Raw genomic sequence first — 19,417 nt, forward strand, 5'->3', positions numbered from 1 at the left:
CACCCATTCAGAGGGCCTGATCCAGTTTTGTTATTTTTTTATTATGAAAAATATATATTGCTGTTCATTAAAGTATAATCATAAGGTAAACATTTGATACTTAGCTACACAGAGAAACCCTGTCTCAAAAAAAAAAAAAAAAAAAAAGACTTAAAAGACTTCACAGTCTCTTTTTCTTGGTTCTATTTAAATTAAAAACATATTAAGAGATGAAAGTGGCAAATAAATAGTTTAAACATACAGATTAGTGATAAAAATCATTTTATAGTTTTGGTGCTACTCAAAAACTAATGGTGTCAGCTCTTATGTGCCACTTAACTTCCATTCCAATGAGTAGTTGTCCAAGGGTCTGTTGAAAGTAAGCCTTTAGGATGCAGGCGGTCCCTGCCCAAAAAGGGAAGATGGTGCTTGATAGGCCAGAGCAGAGGGAACTGGAAGAGGGGAAGGCAGGCAGTGGACTCCGCCAGTATTATCTGTTCAAGATTGAAGAACTCCAGTTGATTTTAAATGATAAGAGCCAGAATCCCCAGAGACTGCAGGTACAGAGGAATGATTCAAACACAAAAGTTCTCCTGTTGCGGGAGGAGCTGTAGCTCTTATGTTGGAGAAGTAGTTCGGGCCATGGATAAGAAAAAAGTGTTAGCCGGGCGGTGGTGGCGCACGCCTTTAATCCCAGCACTAGGGAGGCAGAGCCAGGCGGATCTCTGTGAGTTCGAGGCCAGCCTGGGCTACCAAGTGAGTCCCAGGAAAGGCACAAAGCTACACAGAGAAACCCTGTCTCGAAAAAACAAAAAAAAAAAAACAAAAAAAAAAAAAAAAAAAGAAAGAAAGAAAAAAGAAAATAAAAAAGTGTTGGTCAAGGTCCATCCTTAGGGCAAATTCGTCGTTGATGTGGACAAGAACATTGACATCAATGATGTGATGCCCAGTTGCCAGATTGCTCTAAGGAATGGCAGCTACACTCTGCATAAGATCCTACCTAATAAGGTGAACCCTCTGGTGTCACTCATGATGGTGGAACAGGTGCCGGACTCAACTTAGGAGATGATTGGTGGTCTGGACAAGCAGATCAAAGAGATCAAAGAAGTGATCGAGCTGCCCGTGAAGCACCCTGAGCTTTTTGAAACACTGGGTATTGCACAACCAATGGGAGTGCTCCTCTATGGACCCCAGGCACTGGGAAGACGTTGGCCCGCGCTGCGACTCATCATATGGACTGTACTTTTATTCATGGCTCTGAACTGGTACAGAAATTTATCGGGAAAGGGGCAAGGATGGTGAGGGAGCTGTTTGTCATGGCATGAGAACATGCTCCATCTATCATCTTCATGGATGAGATTGACTCTATCAGCTCCTCCCGGCTGGAGGGAGGCTCTGGCAGGGACAGTGAAGTGCAGCGCACAATGCTAGAACTGCTCAACCAGCTGGATGGCTTTGAGGCCACCAAGAGTATCAAGGTCATCATGGTTACTAACAGGATTGATATCCTGTACTCTGCCCTACTTTGTCCTGGGAGGATCGATAGAAAAATTGAATTCCCACCTCCCAGTGAGGAGGCCCAGCTGGACATTTTGAAAATCCACTCTCGGAAAATGGACTTGACTAGGGGATATCAACCTGAGAAAAATTGCTGAATTGATGCCAGGAGCTTCAGGGGCTGAAGTGAAGGGTGTGTGCACAGAAGCCGGCGTGTATGCTCTGCGGGAACAGCGTTACTCAGGAGGACTTTGAGATGGCAGTAGCTAAGGTCATGCAAAAGAACAGTGAGAAAAATATGTCCATCAAGAAGCTATGAAAATGAGGGTCTGTCCTTTGTGTGGATCCCTCCAATAAAGATCTGTGCGGTAAACTCTAAAAAAAAAATGGGGTAAGCCTTTAAATTCACATATTGTGAGCCAGGAAGTGGTTGCACATGCCTTTAATCCCAGCACTTCGGAGGCAGAGCCAGGTGGATCTCTGTGAGTTTGAAGCCAGCTTGGTCTACAGAGCGAGATCCAGGGCGGGCACCAAAACTGCACGGAGAAACTCTGTCTCGGGGAAAAAAAAAGAATCATATATTGCTTTGGGTGATGGGGTGCTTTGTGCAATGATTTACACTTCTTTAGAGACACAGAACTTAGTGTGATGGACAATATCTTTGAAGGAACGTTTAGGCAGCCCTTTTGGTATGCGACCATGTCAGCTCCCCTCCCTACATCCACTCCACAGCCCAAGCCTTCATTTCTATTGCATTAATTCTGAGTGTCCTTAAACAAGTACTACCCACACTCGAGCCTATTTTCCTTACTTTTTCTTTACTTCCTGGAAAAGCCAATTGTGAAAATACTAATAATGGTGTATTATACATAATCTACTCTGCTGTGGGGTGTTTTTCTATACACTGTGAATATGTGCTACTCTTGGTTGATAAAATGCTGATTGGGCAGTAGCCAGACAGGAAGTATAGGTAGGGCAACCTCAAGACCCAGATTTACCAATTTTGGGTATATACCTAAAAGATGTTCAATCATACCACAAAGACATTTTCTCAACTATGTTCATAACAGATTAATTTATATTAGCCAGAACCCAGAACAACCTAGATGTCCCTCAAATGAAGAATGGATAAATAAAATGTGGTACATTTACACAATGGAGTACTGCGGAGTATTACTCAGCTGTTAAAAAAAATGACAAAACATCACTAAATTTGAAGATGGATGTATGGAACTAGAAAAGATCATTCTGAGTGAAGTAACCCAGACCCAGAAAGACAAACATGGTATGTGTTCACTTATAAGTGGATATTATTTGTAAAGTAAAGGAGAATCATGCTAGAATCCACAGACTCAGAGAATTTAGGTAACAGTGAGAACTCAAGCAGGAATGCTTGGATGTATCTGGAAACAGATATAAGATATGTCATGTGTGGACTGGGGGCAGGTAGGAATGGGAAAAGGAGGGATCAAGTTAGGGTGGTGGAGTGGGACAGTACTGAAAGACATGACTAGAAAAGGGGTGGGCATTTAGGGGTCAGATAGAAACCTGGTGCAAGGGAAATTCCCAAGAACCTACAAGGATGATCCTAGCTGTGTAGCCTGAACTGGCCATTTCCTGTGACCAGGCAAGACTTTTAGTGGAGGCATTGGGACCAACTCAGCCAAATATACTTTAACCTACAATCTATCTTTCTTATGGGAGGTGCTTGGGTAAGGGTGGCACCAAGATTGTGTGAGTGGCCAACCAATGACTGGTCCAGCCTGAGACTTTTGCCAGTAGAGTGAGCTCATCTCTGAAACTGCATGTAGGGCCAATACTTAGAAGCTGGATGGTCCAGAGACATAGGATAGAACCAAACACCATCAGAGAAAAAAAATGATGTCAACGTAATGATTCCGAGTAATATTCTGCTATAATCATAAATTTGTGCCTACCTTATTGAGATCAGAGAGGCTTCATCCAGAAACTGATAGAAACAGATGCAGAGACTCACAGACAAACATTAGGCAGAGCTTGGAAAACCTGGCTCAAGAGATGGAGGAGGGATTGTAGAAATCAGAGGCATTAAAAGCATCACACAAAACCCACAGGACCCACAAGCCTGGGCTCATGGGACTGATGTAGAGTAGGCCCTCTACATATATGTGACAGGTCTTCTTGGTCTTCTTGTGGGACTCCTAAAAGTAGGAGCTTTGTCCGGCTTTTGGAAATCTATCCCTTATACTATGTTGCCTAAAGAGGTTCTTAGTCCTGCTGTAACTCCATATGCTATGTTTTGTTGATATCCATGGAATGCCTGCTCTTTTCTGAACAGAAATGGAGGGGGAGTGGATGGAGGACAGAGAGAGGGGTGGAGAGGGGATGGAAAGAGAAGAAGTAGGAGAAACTGTGGTTGGGATGTAAATAAATAAATAAATTTAATAGAAAAGATATATTCTAATAGAATGAAATGTTAAAATAAAATGTTTTATAAAACAGAATATCTACTACATTTTAAAAAAATGTGCTTTTTGTCTATCTCATCTTCTAGCAATCATGACTGAGAAATGCAAAGTATAATGTTGCTTATTTATTTTTATTTTCATATGGCTGGTAAGTATGAGCTTTCCCTGTCCTAAGCACTGTATTATAGTATGCTCTCTGAAGCACTTTATTGTACTAGCTATTACTAGATAAGGAAAATGCAAGATTCAAAAATGTGATGCCTGGGTTTTATAAGAGGCTTTTCTTGTTAGCTTTAAGGTAAAATTAAGTAAATGGAAGTCTGGTACCATATGTATTTTTTGGATAATTATCAAGTGCCATCAATCTTTCACTTCAAAATCAACGGCAAGATAAATAATAAAAACTACTTATATTTATGTCTATGGATAAAAACTTTTGAGTAAAATAAAAAATAGGTTGTCTAAAATTAACCAAATTGATACATGAGTAACACTGAAATCAACTGATATATTCATAAGTAATAAGTTTCTCATTAAAAGTTATAAAATGGATCCTCAAAAGTGTTTAATTTGGCAAGAGACAAAAAACTAAATAATATATACCAAAACATCACACAAATAATTTCATATAATGTTACCCTCAGAAAGTTTTCCCAACATATATAATTGAATTCTGAAAAATATGACACTCTTCATTCTATACCCATGTAAATGTGTAATTGTAAGACTCTGAATGAAATAAAAATGTTTCAAAGGAAACTTATAAACAAATTCCGCCATTGTGTACTAACATTTAGTTTATATCTAGATATGTAATATGTATAAAATGTTTAAACCTGAAAGAAAAAAGCTTGGAATCTTTTAAGCTTAATAATATTGTTGACTGTAGTTCTGAATTTTTATATGAATATTTAAAACTCACAAAACTTGGTAGGTTAAAACCTTAAAATAATGTACTATAAAGAAAAGAAAGAAGGGGAGGGGAAGAATGGGAAGGAAGAGGAAGGGTCAGGAGAAGAGGGAAGCAAAGGAAGGGGAGGAGAGGAGAGGGATAGGAAGAGGAGGGGAAGGGCTGAAATAAGAGAAAGGGAGGGGTCCTTTGGCTCAGTCTTTAGATAAAAGGGGAGACTCTAGTAAAGAATAAGAATTTTTGCTTTTTTTTTGCAATGAAAAAAACCACACAGGTTGCATTGAAAGTCCTGCTACATTACAGAATTATTCTCTACTAAATAGTTCTCTAAAAACTTCATAATTACTTTAAAACTGAGGACTACACTCTTCTAATTTGCTTATTTTTATAAAAGAATAAATCCATTAATATTGAAGTAGGAAACTATACAAAATCACCTGTTTCCACAAGTGTCTTTCTATAATGAAAAAAGTAGTTTCATTCACTCTTTTGAAGAAACCTGATGATGCCAGGTAGCGGTGCTGCAGCACTTGAGAGACAGAGAGGGCCAGGTGGATCTCTGTGAGACTGAGGCCAGCCTGGTCTACAGAGCAAGATACAGGATTATACAGAGGAATCCTGTCTCAACTCCCCCCTCCAAAAAAACCAGATTTTAAACCAAGTATAAAATACACTTAAATTTTATAATTCACTTCTGTAATCTTCTAATTAAAATTCTTATATAATATCTTACAATAATTTCGTTGGATAACCTTGAAGATCTTATATATTTAATTTACTATAATTTATTTTAATATGATGATTCTCTTTTTATGAGATAAGGTATTGATATGTAGCAAAATCTGGCCTTGATACATCCTCTCAGATGAGATGAGATTTCATATTTGAGTAGCTATATTATGAGTTCATTTTGATACTTCTTTATATATCTGTGTTATCATGAAATTCTATACATATTCTCACTAAAACATGCCTCTATAAGTTGATTCCATATGTATAACTGAAAATCCTCTAAAGAAAGGCAAGAGTAATTCATTTCTGATTTCTAAAAAGAGGGCTCTCACACACTGGTTTTAAAAGGCATTTATGTGCAGAGGGGTTGGGGAGAGAAGGAAGGAGGTAAGAAAGGAAAGTAGGAAATAGAGAGTACCATTAGTAACCAAAATAGTTACTGAGTAGAATGATGTATATTTGCTTTCAATGAATTTTCTGTATGAAAATTATATACTTCAGATAGTACTCTTGCATTTTATACACTAACTTTTATGATGATCTTGCACCTAGCAAATGACAAAAATATATCAAGATTGTTTAAATTACAGTTTCTATTATGGCACAGTTTTGACATAGGAAGATTACTCATTTAAGAGCAGTGCTAGCAATGGAAAAAAAATATCAACAACCATTTCCTTTGTTGGATTCTGTGTCAAAATTTAAATATTCCAATATAATTTTCTTCCTCAAATATTTTCTGAAAGAAAAATAAACTCAAATCTATTTGCAATAGTCTGAAACTAAGCACCCTTACATTTCTTTCTTTTCTCTCTCTATCACAGACACACATACACACTAATACCTATATATACAACTTTACAGGGACATATAATCACACATACTCATACACAGACAAATACATATAGACGAACACATGAGCCCATAAAATACAAACAAATTAACACACATATATACTAATACACACATATTCATATACATATCCTACAGATGCACACAAATATAAATAATACACATACACAAATATACATACAAAAACAGGTACACATAGAGATACACAAACACATTCACACTTACACACAAACTTATATATGCACATATAAAACACACATACACATATATGTGTAAGTACACAAACACTCATATACACAGACATGCACATAAAAACACATGCATCTATTCACACATCTATCCATGAATCCATACACATAAAGACACACATAAGCATTTTCACACACACACACACACATACACACATATATATGCACCTATACAAACATACATATACAGAAGCATACAGACACACATTTGTATATACATGCAGATATCTACACATAAATACACATGTTCCAACAAAAGCATACATAAAACTGTACTCATAAATGCTCATGTATACATACACAGATACTCATACAGACACAGTAACATGTAAACACAGAATCATGAATGCATTCCAGATTCGTTGTTTACTACTTTAACTTCTTCATGTCAGTTATAGATAGTCTATTCTGTAAAAATAAAATAAAAGTAATTTAAATGTTTCTTTAGTTTTCTTTTTTGAGAGACAGTCTCCTTAAGTGGTCCCAGAATAATGTCCAAAATACAATCTTCCTAACTCAGAAAATTGCACTGGAACTACATGTGTATGTCACTATTTCCTACAATTTTAACGCTTCTTTTTTGTTACTGTTTATTTTCGAGAATTCAATTTAATTACAACATTTCTCTCTTTCTGTTCCTTCCTCTAAACTGTCGTATATAACTTCCCCACTCTCCTTCAAATCTGTGGCCATTTTTTTTTAATTGTTATTGAATACATATACGTATTTCTTTGACATATATATTCCTACATATAACCTGTTGAGTCCTTAAAATGGTACTCATATGTGTGTTTTCAGGGCTGGAAGCTATACTGATAAATTTTAATATGTTTTAAAATGTATTTTTATTATGAAAACCAGCAAACACAATAGATGCTTCATATTACTATCCCACAATAACAATCTACATACTTTTAGCTTAAGTCTTCGAGAAAGAAATTTAATCAAATAATTAAAAGATTTTTTTTAAAGAAACAAAATTTTGGGATGGAATCCATACCCAATATTGTTTGGGTGACCAAGAATCTGAAACTAGATAGCCTAGATACCTAGGAGAAAACCAGATTAAAGTAGTCTAACAAAATAAAAAAAAAGTACCAATAAAAAGACTACTAATGATATTTAGCTACACTCAAATTGGGGCCTTGATCAGCTATCATCAGAGAAGCTTCCTCTTGTAGACGGTAGAAAGAAATACACACACCCACAGCAAGATAACATGCAGAGAATGAGATATCTTGGAACCCTGAGCTTATACCGGATGCCTCCTTCAAATCCCTCCCCCATAGCTCAGGAGCAGTGTGGAAGAGGAGGCAGAATGAGGGTAGGAGCCAGAGTAGGTAGAGGACACCAAGAAAATAAGAGCCTCTAAATTGACATGATCAAAGCTCACATGAACTCACAGAGACTGAGAGGGCATGCACAGGGCCTCCTCAGGTCTGCATCAGGTCCTTTGCATATATATTTTATATTATATATTATAGATTTTAGTTTAGTTTCTTTAGTGTCCAGAGTGTGCAATTAGTGGGCCTCTGAGTCATGTGCTTTCTCTTGGGCTCTCTTTTGTTTGTTTGTATCTTCCAACTTTGATATGATAGTTCCTGTTTTGTCTTACTATATTTTATATTGTTACATTTTAAAAATGTTTGAAACATGAATGAATGAATGAATCAAAACCTATCCATTAGGGTAAAGGGTACACCTAAACTGTCCTTTATACTCACGTTGAAAGAGAAATAACAGTTTTATCCAATGGAGGGAAACTGGGCTTATCAAGCACTCCTGGGAAGACCTCATGATCAGGAGCAGTTGGTCAGCATATTACAGACTGGGACTCAACAGTTTTTTCTGTGTTTTAATTTGTTTACATTTTAGATGGATCTTTGTTTTGTTTTGTTTTTTTTCTCTTTTCCTTTTGTATGTTATTTTATTTTGTTTGTTTGTTTGTTTGTTTGTTTTGGGTTTATTGTTGTATTTTTTTGTATTTTGAGAAAGAACTTAAAATTGGGTGGTTAGGGAAGGTGAGAAAATCCAGAAGTACTTGGGGGAGGGAAAGAATAGGACGAAAATAAGTTTGAAAATTGTTTTAAATACTAAAATCATGCTATAAAGAAAACAAAAGGATAAAATTTGTGAGGTTCTTTTTGTCTGATGCATTAAGAATTACTCAGTAGTTTATTCTCCTACTTAACTTCAGGAAGAAACATGTTAATAAAGAAGGAAATATACTATGAGTTGAAATTATTTCTTCTTTATTTTTTTAAAAAAATATTTGTTAGTCTTTGTGACAATTTTATACATTGTTCTTTAAGTATGTTCACCCCCATCTTCTGTCAGAACTACCCTGCCTTCACTACTTACCTGTGGTTGATATATTGTGCACCCCAATAAATTTTTCTGGGGGTCAGAGAACAGAACAGCCACTATATTAAACATAGGGGTTAGGCAGTGGTAGCACACGCCTTTAATCCCAGCATTCCTGGGGCAGAGATCCATTGGGATCTCTATGAGTTCAAGGCCACACTGGAAACAGCCAGGCATGGTGATACATGCCTTTAATCCCAGGAAGTAATGGCAGGAAGTAGAAAGGAATATAAGGTATGAGGACCAGGAACTAGAGGCTTTTAAGCTTTTAGGGCTTTTAGTAGCAGTTCAGCTGAGATCCATTTTGGGTGAGGACTCAGAAGCTTCCAGTCTGAGGAAACAGGATTGATTGAGGAGTTGTTAAGGTGAGATTGGCTTTGTTCTGTCTCTCTGATCTTTCAGAATTTACAGCAATACTTGGCCCCAAGTTTTTTTTTTTTTTTTTAATAGGACCTTTTAAGATTTGTGTTACATTCACCCAACTTCCTTTTTTTCTCTTCTCAACCATAAAGTCCCATTTATGCTGCTCATATTCTCTTGGGTGTCCGGCCATCCACTAGAGTGTGGCTAGCCTACAAGCAGTAAAACCCTTAAAAGATGACTCTCCCTTTTCAAGAAACTGTCAATTTTGAATGGTTCCTCAGTGAGATGTGTTTTTTTTGTGACGGCTTCCCCACTCTGTACTAAAATAAATAAGCAGAATAGGTTAAAAATGCAAAACATGGAAATGTGTATTATAATATTGCAGAAGTTTTCAACAAATATACACATATTAATATTTAAAATATATAAATATATTTATTTAATATTTTATTAAATTATATTAAAAATTAAATATATAAAACAACAAAATAAGACTACATTAAGAGGGACCTTTAAAATTAAATATGAGTTATAGATTGCTCATTGGTTAATAGCTTTTATTACTCATATAGAGGGCTGGAGCTTGGAACTCAGCAGTTAGGTCAGTTATTTCACAGCTGTTTGTCACTCCAGATCCAGGGATGTGATGCCTACTTCTGTCTCTTTCAAATGCACACATACAAACACACATAGATCAAAATGAAATAAAGTTATCATACATTTAGTTATCAAGAAATTTAAGGAGGTATAGATGAACTAGTAAGGAAAAGAGGAATTTGTGATCTTTTTCTAAATGTGATTTCAGAACTCAAAAGGAAGATATAGCCATAAAATTAAATAAACATAAGTCATGTGTTTCAGTGAGGGTTTACTATTGCTGTTAAAAGGATACCATGAACACAGCATCTCTTATAAAGAAAACACTTATTTAGGATGGCTTGCATACAGTTTCAGAGGTCAGTCCATCACTATGATGGAGGATGGCTACATGCAGGCTGGCATGGTGCTGGAGAAATAGCCCAGTGTCCTATGTCTTGAAGACAACAGGAAGTCAAATGACTAACTGGGCTGTATCCTGCACATAAGAAACATCAAAGTCCACCCCCTCAGAGACACACTTCCTCTAACAAGGCCGTACCCACTCCTACAAAGCCACACTTCCTAATAATGCCACACCCTATGAAATTATAGGGACCAAATACATTCAAACTGTCACATCATGTTATTAAAAGTATCTGCCTTATGAGGCTGATGATTTTCAAAAATCCGTAGTAAATAAGTCATTATTTAATACACATTTTTTGCCTTCCTAGAAAAATATTTGGCATAAATAATCACATGATACTCCATAGACAGCAAACTCATACCTACTGTTTACAAATATGTTTCTCATATTATGCTCTCATGTGTTTTTGTTCAGCATGGTTTTGTAGAATATCATCTTAACTAAGCAAAGATGTGGTACATTTGTTTATGCTGTGGAATATTACTTTAACTGTGCAAAGATGCGTTACATTTGTTTCGCCTTGCCTGCCTAAGGTAGCTGATTGTTCTAATTAAAAGCTATAGGTAGGCAGAGAAAGGATAGATATGTATGACAGGTAGAGAGAAGAAACAGGAAGAGAAATCAGGCTAAAGGAGAAAAAGAAGAAGAAAAAAAGAATGAGGGAGATACCCAGAGCAAGAAGTCTGGCACCACCAGCCAGCTAGACATGAGAAACAGTGAAAGTACAGAAGGAAGAAAGTTTGAAAGCCCTGAGGCTAAAGGTAAAGAGACACAGGTTAATTTAAGATAAAAGAGGTAGCCAGAAATGAGCCTAAGCTAGACCAAACATTCAAAACTAATAAGGAATCTCCATGTCATGATTTATGAACTGGTTTGGTACAACATGGCTCTCACATTTACAAAATCTACTATAAAGTTTCCCAGTAGGTCCTGTCAACTCTGATTAACTCTACATCTTACTACAGAGATACTTGCTCATACACAGTCATTGATTCTCTTGTTCATCAACTGGTGAATGTGTAAAACAATGTGCTACATTTATACAATGAAATACTCAGATTTTAAGAAAATGAATTTATAGCTGGGCGATAGTGGCTCATGCCTTTAATCCCAGCACTCGGGAGGCAGAGTCAGGCAGATCTCTGTGAGTTCGAGGCCAGCCTAGTCTACAGAGTGAGATCCAGGACAGACGCCAAAACTACATGGGCAAACCCTATCTTGAAACACCAAAAAGTAAAAAAGAAAAGAAAATGAAGTTATGATATTTGTAGATAAATGGATAGAGCTATAAAGGCTTATCCTGGGTTTGGTAATACAGACCGAGAAAGACAAACTTAGTATCCTTTCTTTTATATATTGAGGTTAGCTTTTAATCTTAAGTTATGTGTGTTTAATTGAGCACATCTGCAGAACGTACAGAGCTGGAATGGATCAAGAGGTGGGAGAGGAAGAAAATCTCTTAAAGAAGGAGAAATATAGTGTCATAAAGGAGTAAATAGAATAGGAAGATTAAATGGGAAAGAAGATGGGAGGGCAGAGTAAATGGGAAATACGGAGAGGGGCAAGAAACACTAAAGGACTTTTGAAAAACCATATGAAAACTTACTATTGAAGAATCTTCCATATGTGTCTCTCTATCGGTCTGCCTGCCTGTCTTTCTGTCTATGTATATACATCACGTATGGATATTTTTCCATATTCTATGGATTTGTATACATTTAATCATATAGTATGTTGACTTTAGGCTTTTGTTTGTTTTTTACACATAATGCCCATGTCAGTGCTTTGAATGTTTTTCTTCCTGACCAAGGTTGCATGGTTATTCACGCCTATGTGTTTCCATGAAAGATACTGTTATTTTTTGACGAGATTTGAACACTTTGGGTATTGCTTCAGTTTACAGATTAATAAAACATGTGTTCTTCTATATTTCCCAGAGATATGTGGAAGATTCCCAACTGTTGCAGACACCTGTCAGTAGTTTGGATTATAAATCTTCTTTGTAAATCTGTAATATTTGTGTTTAGTGTTAAATAGCATTGTATTTCCTGTTTTCCTTGTATTTCCCTGTAACCAATAATACTAAATGTACATAAAATATCTGTTATACATGCTGTTTTAGGTTTCTGCTTTGTCTTTTTAACTAAGTTTCTTTGAAGAGTATACTCTTGTTGAACTATAACAGTAGTTCATTTAATTCTCCAACACATAAGAGTAAACATGTGCACACAGACATACACAGACTCCCACATGCAAACACACACATACAAAAAACAGGCACAGAGTAGTAAAGCTCTCTCTCTCTCTCTCTCTCTCTCTATATATATATATATATATATATATATATATATATATGTGTGTGTGTGTGTGTGTGTGTGTATAGTTGTAAATAAATAATTTATTTATTTATAATTATATATGATTATAAATACACATACCTATATAATTCATTTCAACAATTAGCACTCCCTTAATTGTTTGGAATTTTTGTTGTTGCTTGGGATTTTGTTGTTCTTTATTCACCTTGTTCTTGCTTTATGACAGGGTCTTTCTGTGTAACTTAAACCAGTCTTGAACTCACAGTACATCTTAAACAGCTCCTGAAATCCATATAACCACACTCCTAATTACTCCATTTCAAACAGACAATATATTTAAGCATTCATTTAAAATATCATTACTTAACACTGAAACTCATTACATTTTATATCAGAATAGTAACTACCATGAAGTCAAATGATTTGGTTGACTCACTCAGATTTACTTAAATTAATTATGCTTTATCCAAAAGCATAGAATAATAAAATGCACTGCACTGATATGAACAGGAACGGTTGCAATAATAGAACATTGGTTGCAATGTTTTTGTTCAGCAAAGTATAGAATGCAAACCCAGTTTGAGTATGAAGAGATGCTAAATCTACAAAGTTTGCAAATAGGTCTCTTGTGCTGCTGTTTGTGCACTTTTACACTGCTACACATCTCCATATATCCGTGGAGTAATGTTTGAACAACCTTTAGTTTTTGTTATAAAGGAACACCTGTTTATCTTTTTTAGAATTCATAACCAGCTGCATCACACAATCAATTTTTGCAGAAGCTCACTGCTGAGTAAGCCCACTATGATATAATGGAATAGTATGAAAACTGTTTTCCAGCTACAGACAATTTACAATAAACATCTCCTGCTGCTTGGGAAAGTCTACTGTTTTAGATTCATTTGTTTCCAGCCCGAAAAGGGTCACAGAATTTGTAAGATATTCTAGATGGATAGCTAAATGATTGTAAATTAAACAATAAGTTGAAAAAAAATACACAGTTTCAGAACCATATTCTACAAAGCCCAAGTGATTTATCTGTTATAGAAATGGTTTTAAATCATACTTCTTAGGGCTGTTCTCTAAATAATTTTAGTGGAAAGCTTTCTTAATCAGCCAACACAATATAACAGCTTTTTTATTGGGCAAAATATTCATGAGTAAAATTTGACATGATTGTATTCTCAGGTAGTTAATCTTCCTTTTTTTATTTTTTTGTTTTTTCGAGACAGGGTTTCTCTGTGTAGCTTTGTGCCTCTCCTGGAACTCACTTGGTAGCCCAGGCTGGCCTCGAACTCAGAGAGATCCGCCTGGCTCTGCCTCCGGAGTGCTGAGATTAAAGGCGTGCGCCGCTGCTGCCGCCGCCGCCACCACCACCACCACCTGGCTTAGTTAATCTTTCTAAGTTTTCTAATTGTTTGTCATAATGCAGTTTATGAAATAATTACATTTTAGATTCAAGCATATTGAAAATATAAATATCAAAATAATTGGTCTAATATTTTTAACATTATTTAAATACTAAATTTATAACAAGCAACCCATGAAATTTTTGTTAAAATAAGAAGGTGGTAATGAATAACTGAAGCAGATATTCAAAATTCAACGTTATTATTTTGATTTAAATATGCACAGGAAGGCTGTGAAGGAAGAAAACTTTAGTTAATTTTGTATCATATTTATGTACATAGTGTTTTCTATCAAATTATAGGTGAAAATTTTACAAATTAAAATAAGATACTGATAGAAGTTCCCCCATCAACTTTAGTTTATTTCAAAAATATTAATATATTTTATAATTCACAACTTACTGTTTTATTCATTTCTAAAATAATTACTAATATTCATAAAACCATTTCATTTTAGTAGAATTTCCATAAGGTTGATATACCTATTTAACATGTGCATATGGATAATTTTGACTGTTTTGCCTGATGAAGGCATGAAGACAGTTAAAGGGTATAATAGACTCCTCACTACCATTTCCCCTGGCCCCTTATTGTTATTGACTTTTTCTTAATTTAACATCCATCATAAGAACTTGGAATACAAAACATGGCCTGGTAGTAATTTTAAAGTGTTCAATACAGCATTGTTAGCTATAAATACTGCATTCCATGGTGAATCACCAGATCATATTTATCTTGTGTAACTTCATACTCTTTAAGATCACATCCTTATTCCCTCAGCTTCTTAAAAATCACTCTTTCATTCATTGAATTTATGAACTGGATTAGACTCAAATGCATGTGGCATCAGAGTTAATGTCTTCCTTCCATGGGTGCAGTCCACCAAACTCATCTGTGAGGTCACAAATATATGATATCTCTAATACAAAATCTTGTGTGTACTTTTATCTATTAACACACATTTAGGCTAGCTCTGTATCTTGAGTATCTTGAAATTATTACTATGGACAAGGATTTGGAATTTGGAGACTTTGATTTCAATTGTTATGTGCATATTCCAAGAAAAAATATCCGATCATAGAATATATATATATATATATATATATATATAATTTTTGAGATTATAATCAAATACAACATTCTCCATTCCTTTTTCTTTCTCCAAATGCACCCATGTAATCTTTTCCACTATCTTTCAAATTTATGGCCTCTTTTCCACTAATTGTTATATAAATATATATGTGTACACTATATGTTCTCGGTGTATGTATGTATGAAATAACAATTACATATTGAATGAAATAATATATTCATATATATATATATATATATATATATATATATATATATATATATATTCTCCTAAATATAACCAGTATACTCCATATAGTGTTACTTGTATATATGTTTTCAGGGCTGACAATTTGTCACTAGACAATGAATTGCAATGCTATTCCCTGGGGAGGACCACCTATTCTGTTACCTCTTTACTCCATTGCCTGCAGTCCTTCTTCTAGGGTTGAGGCCTCATGAGCTTTTTCCTATCTAGTTTGGCAAGCTCATTAGTGTTGCCCATGTTTGGATGGTCATGCTGTTGAGACTTGTGAGTATAGCTTCTGATATTTCTAGGAGACAGTCTCATAGCAAGCTTCTTGATTCTCCAGCTCTTACAATGTTTCTTCTGCCCCTTATGCAACATTTCCTGAGCCTTAGGTACAGGTGTGTTTTGTAGATGTTTCCACTGGAATTAGGTTCTACAAGTCTTCATTCTGATTTGTTGTGATTTTGTTCTTGTCGAATTTTTGAAGTGTCACTGTACCCACAGATGTGTCTATATAACATTCTTTGTAATTTTTATTCTTTATTTCCCTTTTATTAAATTTAGATTTTTCTTTTTCAGACAATATAATCTGAAAGTGACTCATCCACTAAAGGCTAGGCTTACAACAAATTTATATTCTTAACATTGTGTGTCTTTACATTTTCTCACGTGAACCAATTCATTCACATGCATATTTAATGCATATATACACATATATTATAATTGGTATAAAAACATGTTTAAGGTGGTTTTCATTATGGTTTGATTTGTATTCTTTAACAGCTAGCCACTTTTAGTCATTTTTATGTCTTTCAAAAATGTCTACTCAGGTTCTTGGTCTACTTTCTTATCAGTTTTTTTAAAGCTTGCTAATCATTTGCAAACATTCCTTTTATTTCTGAGATATTACCCCCTTGTTATTTATATGATTTTCAATTAATTCTTCCAATATACACACTGAGAGGTGTGCACTGCCTTACTTTTCCTTTCTTCCCCAGTGATAAATATTCTAACAAAACAACTTAATGGAGAAAGAGCTTATTTTGTCCCAGAGTTCCATTTTATAATCCATCACATTTCATTCCACAATTAGAAAGTAGAAAGCAACAAGTGCTTGTGCTTAGTTCTCTTCCTCTTTTTATAAAGAACACTTCCTAGCCCTGGATCCCAGTACACACATTGAGGGAGTCTTCCCTCATCTGCTAATGTAATCACTATCTTATTTAACAGTTATGTCTGGACGTCATCTCCCATGTGATGCTAGTACACCGCAAGTTGAGCATTTATAGTAATTATCACACACACACACACACACACACACACACACATATATTTCATCATTTCCTTTGCTGTGAGATCTTTAAAAAATAAAACAATCCTACTAATTTATTTTATATTTGTTGCTTGTAAAAAGTAAAACACCATTGAGGCCAATTTTAGTGAGTTTTTGTCCCAATCTCTCTCTCTTTCTCTCTCTCTCTCTCTCTGGCTCTGTGTGTGTGTGTGTGTGTGTGTGTGTGTGTGTGTGTGTGTGTGTGTATTGTATGCTCACTTGTCTGTACATGTGGTTTATGTGCTGTTCATATGGATAAGTGTATGTGTTTTTGCAGGTGCATTTGTATGTGAGTTGGTACGAGTCATAGGTCAATGTTGACTAGCAGTCCATAACATCTTTATTATTTTTAAATTATCTTTTATTTTTTTGAGATTATGATACAATAAAATCATTTACTTCATTTACCCCTTTCTTTTTCTCCTCTAAAGCTCCCTATATGCCTTATTGCTCTCTTTTAAATTCATGGCTTCTTTTTTTGTTAATTGTTGTTACATATATATGTATGTACGTATGTATGTATGTATGTATGTATGTATGTATGTATGTATGTATCTTTCTAAATACATGGATACAGTCCATTCAATCTTTGTAATGTTACATGTATGCATGTTTTCGGAGCTCACCATTGGTATTGCATAACTTTGGTGTGCTCTTCCTCGGGGAAACTTTTCTGATGTCGACATTCTGTCCTTGCCTGCCATTTTTCTGGCAGCAGACAGAAACCATTTCAGAAGAGCACAACCAATTAGAATGGCAATAGCAGAGCATAGTTTCAATGGATACTTTGCCATAATCTCCTTCCCCTTAGGTGTAAGGACCACTAAGGAAGAAAGGATGGAAAGACTGTATGAGCCAAGGGAGCAGGGCTTAGTATGAGTTTGTGACTCCTAATGTTGTCAGAAGCTATACATGTAAATTGTCACCAATATGACTGCCAAAACTCCACCTGAAGAAGGACAACAGTAATAGAGATGCCAAGGTGGAGAGGAGAAAAACCCACAAGCCTCAAATTTCTATCGCTCTTTACCTTTGTTAGACTGTGAGACAATCAGTGAATCTGGATTTGGGATTTTTTTTGTTCAATAAGTTCTTGGTGCTCCTGTATCTTTACCCAAGAGGACTAGGCATATAAAGTGTACCAGCATTCAAATCAAATCAATCAACAATGAAAACAGTCTAATGTTTCAAAGTGTTTATGTATTATGTAGGTATGTTTGTGGACACATGTGCCAATGATCTCATGTGGACATTAGAGGACAATGTGCAGAAGCTAATTTTTCCCTTCTTTCATGTGAGTTCAGGGATAGAAACCATATCTTCTGGCCTCGAAGCAAATGCTTTTACCTGCTGAGCCATCTTACAGCTCTGATAATTTGTTATTTATGAAAACTTTGTAGGTAATGGAATTTACTCATTTAATTTTTTTTTTAGCAATAACAATATAATTACTAATTTGACACCTAGACATTATTATGGAATATAGTCATCTGAATATTATTTCTAAGATTTAGCTTTGCTGCCATAAAAACTGGAGTCCACTGAAGAAGTCATATGTAATTTATATTGGCTTAAGTTTTCAAAACTAAGAGTGGACATCTACTTGGATGACAGACAGAAGAAATGAAGGCATGTTGAATTAACAATTTGTCTTTATGAAAGAAAGTGTGGTGGACTCACTGAGAAGCTAAGATGGAATATATTTTTATTTTCCCCTGAGAAACAGAAAATACATGCAAAATAAATCTAAACTATCAGTTTAGAGCTGAGGTGAAATGTTCTCACCCAATTACTAGATCTGAAAATAGAGTAAATGGTTTACCTTAATGGATGAATAGATTTAATTTCAAAGCATGTAGCTTTTTACATCAAATACCATTGGATCATTGTCTAAGAAAATTCAAGGTGATGCAGTTGTGATTAGTACTAGAGAAGAATATGTTTGACAGAAATGATAATGGCTTTCTCTGAATATATTAGTAATGTATTGGGGAGATTATTTATTGATGATATTAAAACTTTATCCCTATCTAAAAAGATAAAGCTCAGTATAATTAATGATTTCTGATCTTTCACTATTTAGTACAAAAGCTGATGTCAGAGTACATAGTCTGTGAGAGAAACCCTGTTTGTAAGTTTACTGTGTAACAACTATTTACACTTAGAAACATATATTATTATTCAGTTAATAATTAAGAGAAATGTGTGAAAGGTAGTGCAAAATACCTGAAGGCAAACAACTATTTATCAAAATATTTATATGATTTTCTATAGTTCAAATGGGTCATTGTGCATACAATTTCAGAAACAGTGAGGAAAATATAGTGGAAAAAAACAATGTATATTGTTTAATAGATATTAAAATATCTACCTTATAATTATTTTACAAACCGTGAAGATTTATGCTAAGCAAGAAAATCCTGTTTCTTTTGTTTTGCATTATTTCTCATTTATATCAGAGGATATTTTGTTTTAATAACACTGGATATTTAAATGTGAGAAATAATGTTTTCAAAGGAGCAGAAAAAATAAGTCTTTATGGACATTAGATTTATATATATGTATGTATATCTAAGTATGTATATACACATACACACACACACACACACATATATATATATATATAGTGTCATGAAAG

The 19,417-nt window shown here is 35.0% G+C and overlaps 1 pseudogene; it reads left to right on the forward strand.

The window, feature by feature from the left end:
- The first annotated feature begins 401 nt into the window (after window positions 1-401).
- Window positions 402-1,849, forward strand: LOC131925833 (26S proteasome regulatory subunit 8-like; annotated as a pseudogene).
- Window positions 1,850-19,417: the final 17,568 nt, after the last annotated feature.

This window comes from Peromyscus eremicus, chromosome 15, assembly GCF_949786415.1.
Source record: "Peromyscus eremicus chromosome 15, PerEre_H2_v1, whole genome shotgun sequence".
Lineage (NCBI taxonomy): Eukaryota > Metazoa > Chordata > Mammalia > Rodentia > Cricetidae > Peromyscus > Peromyscus eremicus.